This window comes from Palaemon carinicauda, chromosome 11, assembly GCF_036898095.1.
Source record: "Palaemon carinicauda isolate YSFRI2023 chromosome 11, ASM3689809v2, whole genome shotgun sequence".
Lineage (NCBI taxonomy): Eukaryota > Metazoa > Arthropoda > Malacostraca > Decapoda > Palaemonidae > Palaemon > Palaemon carinicauda.
Genome location: NC_090735.1, coordinates 5,037,121 through 5,046,233, shown reverse-complemented (window position 1 = coordinate 5,046,233; position 9,113 = coordinate 5,037,121). Strand labels below are relative to the sequence as shown.

The 9,113-nt window shown below is 32.7% G+C and overlaps 1 long non-coding RNA gene across 1 annotated transcript; it reads left to right on the top strand.

The window, feature by feature from the left end:
• The first annotated feature begins 6,683 nt into the window (after nt 1–6,683).
• LOC137649563 (uncharacterized) lies at nt 6,684–7,974 on the top strand. Its single transcript, XR_011045777.1, has 3 exons — nt 6,684–6,725; nt 7,123–7,300; nt 7,798–7,974. It is a non-coding gene; the product is annotated as an uncharacterized lncRNA (long non-coding RNA).
• Nucleotides 7,975–9,113: the final 1,139 nt, after the last annotated feature.

Here is a 9,113-nt window from a genome sequence, read left to right as displayed (position 1 = left end):
CTATAAACATTTCAACGATAATATATGTAAAATGCTTCTGATTCTACTGACATACATTATATGATAAACGATATATTTAGCAATATATTTATTAAACAATATATTTATACTTTTCTTTTCTGGAGTCCTCTTTACCTTTGACTCTTTGCGCAACACGAATTTAATCTTGCATTTGCAATGTTACATTTGACATTTAAAAATTTTTTCTAAATTTCCAGTATGTAATAAATTATGAAAATGTAGTGATTTTAAGTATTCCCTAATACTTTACAGAGAATTACATAGTAAATTATTAAATATATAGAAAAAAATTATTTTTTTGTTCTAACCGGGATACTTCATAATGAATTATAATGTTTTTGAATAAGCAAAAAGGTTGTTTCACTACTTTTCGTTCAGTGTATATTTTCACATTGTTACGGGTTGGTCAGAAATTCATGAAAGTCATTATAATAAAAAAAACAGAAAATACAGAACATTCCTAATTATCGATAAAAAAAAATGTATGAAAATGTGCAAACAGCTTTTCCAATTCATGACAGTCATTATAATAAGAAAAAAAAATACAGAACATTCCTAATTATTGACGAATAAAAAGTCTATGAAAATATGAAAACAGATTTTCCTGAATACAGTACTATTTTCATCATCAATAAACACCACATTTGCTAAAGGCTATGTTTAGTAAAACATTGTTCAAATGCCTCTAGTCTTTTTGCTCACTTCAATCAATTGTAATGTATTCAATGTTTTATTTATTTGTAAATAATTCAACATTTTTTGCAGAAATTGGAAAGATTGAGAAAATACATTATTTTAAACTGCTACCCAATTGAACGTTAAATACTTGCAATTTAATCCGGATTTAATTGGTATTTTATTAAGAGATAGATAAGCAGGTAATTATTATTGGTATTGATATTATTATTATTATTATTATTATTGGTATTATTATTATTATTTCATAATTATTATTATTATTATTATTATTATTATTATTATTATTATTATTATTATTATAATTATTATTATTATCATTATTATTTTACTATTATCATTGGTATTATTATTATCATTATTATTTTACTATTATCATTAGTATTATTATTATTATTATCATTATTATTATTATTATTATTATTAGTATTATCATTATTATTTTCATTATTATTATTATTATTATTATTAAAACTGCATACGGGGTATACAGCAAAGAAAAGGAGTCTGACAAATGATAGCTTGAGAGAGAAATTTGTCTTGGAACTTTTGGAAATATACAGCCAAAAGGCTTCGGCGCAGAACAATAACATGTTGACTAGATAAAGGAAAAAAGTGAGAATTGATTTAATGGAAAAAACAACTAATAGCAAAAGATGTTCGAAAGATATCACTGAAAAGAATCATGGTAATAAAACTCGAAATTCTGACCTATTCAATGGTAAACAAGGATGATTTAAAAGGTGGTGAAAATATAAGAAAAATTATAAGTATATGTCAATATCTCGTGAAAGAAAAGTTATAACTTTATCGTTATTTTAAGTGGTGTCAAGCGATGTAAAAGATTTGAGTACAGGTAATATACCATTGCTGTATAATTGATTATTATTATTATTATTATTATTATTATCATTATTATTATTATTATTGTCTAATCTACAACCCTAGTTGGTTATTATTATTATTATCATTATTATTATTATTATTATTATTATTATTATTGTCTAGTCTACAACACTAGTTGGTTATTATTAATATTATTATTATTATCATTATTGTGTAATCTACAACCCTAGTTGATTATTATTATTATTATTATTATTATTATTATTATTATTATTATTATTGTGTAATCTACAAGCATAGTTGATTATTATTATTATTATTATTATTATTATTATTATTATTATTATTATTATTATTATTATTGTCTAATCTACAACACTAGCTGGAAAAGCAAAATGCTATAAGCCCGAGGGCTCCAACAGGGAAAATAGCCGAGTGAGGAAAGGAAATAAGGAAACTACAAGAGTAGTTAACAATTAAAATAAAATATTACAAGAACAGTAAAAACATTAAAACAAATCTTTCATATATAAACTATATGAGAGATTTATTTCTTAAACTCCTCTTGTAGTTTTTCCTTTTTTCCTTTTCCTCATTGGGCTATTTTCCCTATTGGAGCCCTTTGGCTTATAGCCTCCTGCTTTTCAAACTTGGGTTGTAGCTTAGCAGGTAATAATAATAATAATAATAATAATAATAATAATAATAATAATAATAATAATAATAATAATAATAATTTAAAACACAAATACGAAAAATCAAGGATAAATCCTTTAGGCTCGGTGACATTTCAAGTTCATGGCTGAGTTGCCAAGTCAATGAAACCTCAATTTTTTGAGCCCGGGTTCAATTCCCCCGGCCAACCAGTAGCTATTATCTTTGAGTTGATTCCCCCTAGGGTCTCTGATCCAGACGTAGAGAGAGAATCCAGATATTAGGAGGTGTATAATATATGGCTTATATGAATATGAAAAGCACGTCTAAATGTGCAAAATTTAAAAAGAGAGAGTGAGTACGTCATATTAGGTTAGTTTTGGCAAAGCTATTTTCGCCACACTGCAGAGAAAGGCGAATTTATCTTCATCCTATTTTAGGCAGCAGCTAAAGCATAGAAGTACCAACTGTACCGGAAAATCAGCTGCTGATTTTCCGGTACAGTTGGTACCTCTTTCACAGATCTCCTAAAAAAATGTTCTGCTAATTAAGCCCTGTTTACAATAATCAGCGAAACAGAAAGCAAGGAAAGGACCCATGAATTTCTCTCTCTCTCTCTCTCTCTCTCTCTCTCTCTCTCTCTCTCTCTCATAATCAGCGAAACAGAGCAAGGCAAGGGCCCATGAAAATCTCTCTCTCTCTCTCTCTCTCTCTCTCTCTCTCTCTCTCTCTCTCTCTCTCTCTCTCTCATAATCAGCGAAACAGAGCAAGGCAAGGGCCCATGAAAATCTCTCTCTCTCTCTCTCTCTCTCTCTCTCTCTCTCTCTCTCTCTCTCTCTCTCTCTCTCTCTCTCTCTCATAATTAGCGAACAGAGAGCCAGGAAAAGGCCTATGAATCTCTCTCTCTCTCTCTCTCTCTCTCTCTCTCTCTCTCTCTCTCTCTCTCTCTCTCTCTCTCTCTCTCTCTCATAATCAGCGGAACAGAGAGCAATGGAAAAGGCCTATGAATATCTCTCTCTCTCTCTCTCTCTCTCTCTCTCTCTCTCTCTCTCTCTCTCTCTCTCTCTCTCTCTCTCTCTCTCTCTCTCTCTTATTGTTTTGATATTCGAATAATTCTAGAGAAACTTTGCACTGCGAGCCAAATTATTGACAGATTTTACAAGAACAAAATTAACGGTTTTCAGAAATGTTCTTCTATAAAACTTTATAAATATATCACTATGAACTAAGTTATATATGAAAATTGAAGGCAACGCAATACGTTCCAATTTAGGCCCTACTTTCGCCAATGTATTGATGTACCATTTAGAAGAGAATTTTTTTTTCCTGATTTCCCTTTGGATTCTAAATTGATGTTTCATATTTTGAAACCAATCCACTATATTGTTTTAATCTAGTTAATTCAAGGCACCCAAATATGCAATTTGCTGTGGGTAGTTGAACTGGTAGAACTTCAAAAGCTCAAACTTGCAGCAAATGTTTTAAGTTTACTATCGAATTTTTTAGATTGTTTTTATTTTGTTTTTTTACATAATCTTGGTCTCAACTGCTTGCATATAAGTTCGTTATATGTTGAATAAACTTTACTTGCATTTACCTCGCTTCTCTGTTACCACCTAGCAATCATCTTTGACCTTTCTTGATCTTTGTGACATTCTTGCTCTCAACTGCTTGTATAAAAGCTATCAAAAACGTTAGATCAACAGGGAATTCTGGGGAACTAAAAGTCAGTTCTCTGGGAATATCACTGTAGCCAAATATCCCTTAGAAAGCTACCTACAGGAACCTTCCATCAGGACGACATGGCTTGAGCCCAAAAAAGCTCATTGTATGTTGAAAACAACTTTACTCGCATTCACTTCGCCTCTCTGCTAACACCTAACATTCACCTGGGACCTTTCTCACCTCTTTTGCAGACTTCATATATATGTACATCTTATTCTTAGTTTAAAACCCGTTAATTTGGGTCATGATCAGCCTTTGCCTGGCTCTCCTTTGTCCTAGCTTGGGTGGAGAGGGGCTTGGACGCTGATCATATAATATATGGTCAGTCTCTTGGGCATTCACCTGCTTGATAAGGCAATGTCAGTGTCCCTTGCCTCTGCCATTCATGAGTGACCTTTAAACATGAAGTAGTCCCTAGTCCAATGAATCTGATATGTTATTAACAGTAAAATGTATGTTGTGCGAATTTTTTTTTTTTTTTTTTTTATGCGAATTCAGAGTTTAACTGTTAAACTAAACTTATGATTTTCACGAAAACCGAAGTTTGACCGTTAGACTGTGTGGAAAAATAAATATCTCAGTTATCTTTATTTCCAGGTTTCATCCTTTATTAAGTTATTTTGCATTTTACAAGTTTTCCTTCGACGGTCCTCTTGCTCAAGAGTTTAAAACTATTTGTGATTCAACATTTGAAAGTGAATTCAACATATTCAAGAGTATTAGAGACAAAATCATTCTAATTTCAAATTTCATATTATCATAAATATGTATCGGCGTCAATGACCTAAGATGTCAGGATGCCAAATAACTCCTAATCAATCAATCAATCAAGCATAAATATGTAGAGTGAAAATTACCTTTCATCTCCTTCAATGGACAAGTGAATAATATTTATTTATTTTTTGCGTTGACTCTTATGTATAGCCGTTTTTCATAAAAAACTAATTTCCCCTTTTGTCTCATGTATTTCCGAAGGTGGTTTGCTCTCTCTCTCTCTCTCTCTCTCTCTCTCTCTCTCTCTCTCTCTCTCTCTCTCTCTCTCTCTCTCTCTCTCTCTCTCTCTCCCCTGGCAATGGTATTAATTATCTCCGTATACGTATTAATTTACCAAATATTTCAGAATCAATATACAAGTGAAACACATTCTCTAGGAGAAGGACACTCCAAAATCATTGTCCTCTAATCTTGGGTAGTGGTATAGCCTCTGTACCATGGTCTTCCACTGTCTTGGGTTAGAGTTCTCTTGCTTGAGGGTACACTCAAACCCACTATTCTATCGTATTTCTCTTCTTCTTGTTATGATAAAGTTTTTATAGTTTATATAGGAAATATTTATTTTAATGTTGTTACTCTTCTTAAAATATTCTATTTTTCTTTTTTCCTTTCCTCACTGGGCTATTTTCTCTGTTGGAGCCTCTGGGCTTATAGCATCCTGCTTTTCCAACTAAGGTTGTAGCTTAGCTAATAATAATAATAATAATAATAATAATAATAATAATAATAATAATAATCAGAGAATACGCGTGAGAGTTACGTTGTCATAGGTTCTGCCCAAAGACTATATACTGAAGGAAGATAGGAAGGCTCAGGCTTTTAACACACAAATGAGTGTGCTATGAAAAGATGCCAGATACTCCCATGCGAAACGAATGGCTCCATCTGTTGAGCGAGCAACCAAACATTGAGAGCGGTAATGCTTACGGGTATATAGGATGGGATTCGATTGTAAATTTTGCGACATATTTGTTCATAATTTGCATTACTATGTCAATATATTTTACTCATATATTCATGATATTCTTAAATTTTAGGTAACTAAATTGCAAATTATGTTTCTCAGTCTATTTTTCAGAAATTCAATAGCTATATCTCTCATGATTTAGGTATTTTTCTTGCAAATTTAAGTATTATACAGTATATTACAACCATTTTTAAATGTTCTATACAATACCACATTCGAATAAATTAAAACATACTGTATATTTGATTTGTTAAACTTAGCCACAAATGCTTATGTGTAGGCATACATTTAATTACAGTTTGTAGGCCACTGTAAGATGGAGAGATATTAGGTGTATAAAAACATAATTGTATTTTATTTTTCACTGAAATGGAAAAGCATGATGCACTCGTATATATAAACTAATAAATGTATAAATTTACAATCAGAAGGATCAAAATAACACAAAATTGTATCACACAAAAATAATCAAAAGGGGGTTGGAAATAGAAATAAGGTAGCATACAAGCCAACAAAAAATGAAAAACAAAAGAGATTAACTGTGGATGCCTTGCCTTAATCTTACATCCAATATCAATGGGGCTTACTCATTAGCAGCACATACTGCATGTATTATACTGTTTGTACTCACCGTTCTTTGTCCTTAGGGAACCTGTGAAATACCAAATGAGGATCGGTTTCTTTTTGTTTATGGCACACAACACACTTGTGTGACTTCTTTACTGTCGGCGCCATGATTTCGTTTGAGTCAACTGTCAAATTCTGAATATAAACAAACAGACGACAAACGATGTATACCTACAACGCCATCTGAAATCGGAGCAACCAACTATTGTGTTCACTTTGGAGTTGCCAACTAGCGTATTAGCATTCTATTTTGAGCCTTCCTATCTTCCTTCAGTATATAGTCTTTGGTTCTGCCTTTGTTTAGAGTCCTTGGCTGGGCATAGCGAAGCGTTCTCAGGCTGTCTTGCAGTTTTACAGGGCAGTTAAGCGTTTGGTGGTAATCAGATTACAGGATAATTTCAAGTTCGTTTAGGTGGTAAGTAATGAATTGCGTAAAGTTGACTTTCCCTTATAAGTTTCTAATACTTTCACACTGTTTGGTGTTTATTGGAGGTCTGTTGATATATGCAAGTTATTTATATATGACATATCTGTTTTAACGTTGTTACTGTTTTTAGAATGATTTGTTGTTAATTTGTTTCCATCATTTATTTATTTAATTGTTTCCTTTCCTCACTGGGCTGTTTTTTTCCCTGTTGGAGCCCCTGGGCTTATAGCATCTCGCTTTTCCAATTAGGGTTGTAGCTTGGCTAGTAATAACAATAATAATTTGTTTCTTTTTTTTTTTTTTTTTTAGATGCCTGTGTTTAACATACTGGTTTATGTTATTTCTGCATTGAATGTTTTAACTTCCGATTTACTTCTACTTTCAGGGAAGGAGTCCTTACTCTTCTGATTACCTATGCGTTTCAAGATTATGATCTGGATTGGAATCCTTTTTAAGAGCTGGTACATCCTGTACTATCCTTGCTGGCCCACACGTATCTAAATACCCATTGACTGTTGACAACGCTGGAATCTGGTGAAGTACTTTTCAGTCTGAACTAAAAGGTGAGCATTACTTCATACTTTCATTCTTTCAGTTCAATCCCAAGCAAGCCAGTCCTCCCCGATTGGGGGCGGCGCCCCCAATCGTGGGAGGACGTTCCCTTTAGCGCACGGTAGACCTAAAAATAAGGTCTACCGTGCCTATAGGGAGGCTTGCTTTTTAACCCTTTAGTTTTAAGTTTGGTGAGTGGTCAAACTTTTTGTACTTTATTTAGGTTCTGCAGTTTACACAAGCCTGTTGAACACAATTCAAATGAAAAAAAAAAATTAAATTGAACATAAAAAAATACTTAATTGCTTTTTATGAAGTTCTATTTTATCCTTTTTTAACGTTGCTTACGTTCCTAATTTAAGTTTTAAAAGTATATGAATGTATGCATTGTTTAACGTAATTGTTAAGTTTATTATTGTTAAAATTTATTTAATATTTAGATTGGTCATTTATGTAGGGATACATAAATTTCTTACAAGAAACATTGCTGATACTTGACACTTTTCAGATTGGATGGCGCCACTTCATGAAATGATTTGAAGACTTAATTCAAGGAATCTGTTGGATGGCACCACTTCATAATGAAATGATTTGAAGACTTAATTCAAGGAATCTGTTGGTTGGCGCCACTTCATAATGAAATGATTTGAAGACTTAATTCAAGGAATCTGTTGGATGGCACCACTTCATAATGAAATGATTTGAAGACTTAATTCAAGGAATCTGTTGGTTGGCGCCACTTCATAATGAAATGATTTGAAGACTTAATTCAAGGAATCTGTTGGATGGCACCACTTCATAATGAAATGATTTGAAGACTTAATTCAAGGAATCTGTTGGTTGGCGCCACTTCATAATGAAATGATTTGAAGACTTAATTCAAGGAATCTGTTGGATGGCGCCACTTCATAATGAAATGATTTGAAGACTTAATTCAAGGAATCTGTTGGATGGCGCCACTTCATAATGAAATGATTTGAAGACTTAATTCAAGGAATCTGTTGGATGGCACCACTTCATAATGAAATGATTTGAAGACTTAATTCAAGTTATCTGTTGGATGGCGCCACTTCATAATGAAATGATTTGAAGACTTAATTCAAGGAATCTGTTGGTTGGCGCCACTTCATAATGAAATGATTTGAAGACTTAATTCAAGGAATCTGTTGGTTGGCGCCACTTCATAGTGAAATGATTTGAAGACTTAATTCAAGGAATCTGTTGGATGGCGCCACTTCATAATGAAGTGATTTGAAGACTTAATTCAAGGAATCTGTTGGTTGGCGCCACTTCATAATGAAATGATTTGAAGACTTAATTCAAGGAATCTGTTGGATGGCGCCACTTCATAATGAAATGATTTGAAGACTTAATTCAAGGAATCTGTTGGATGGCGCCACTTCATAATGAAATGATTTGAAGACTTAATTCAAGGAATCTGTTGGATGGCGCCACTTCATAATGAAATGATTTGAAGACTTAATTCATGGAATCTGTTGGTTGGCGCCACTTCCAAATGAAATGATTTGAAGACTTAATTCAAGGAATCTGTTGGATGGCGCCACTTCCTAATGAAATTATTTGAAGACTTAATTCAAGGAATATGTTGGTTGGCGCCACTTCCTAATGAAATGATTTGAAGACTTAATTCAAGGAAACTGTTGGATCGCGCCACTTCCTAATGAAATGATTTGAAGACTTAATTCAAGGAAACTGTTGGATGGCGCCACTTCCTAATGAAATGATTTGAAGACTTAATTCAAGGAATCTGTTGGATGGCGCCACTTCCTAATGAAATGATTTGAAGACTTAATTCGAGGAATC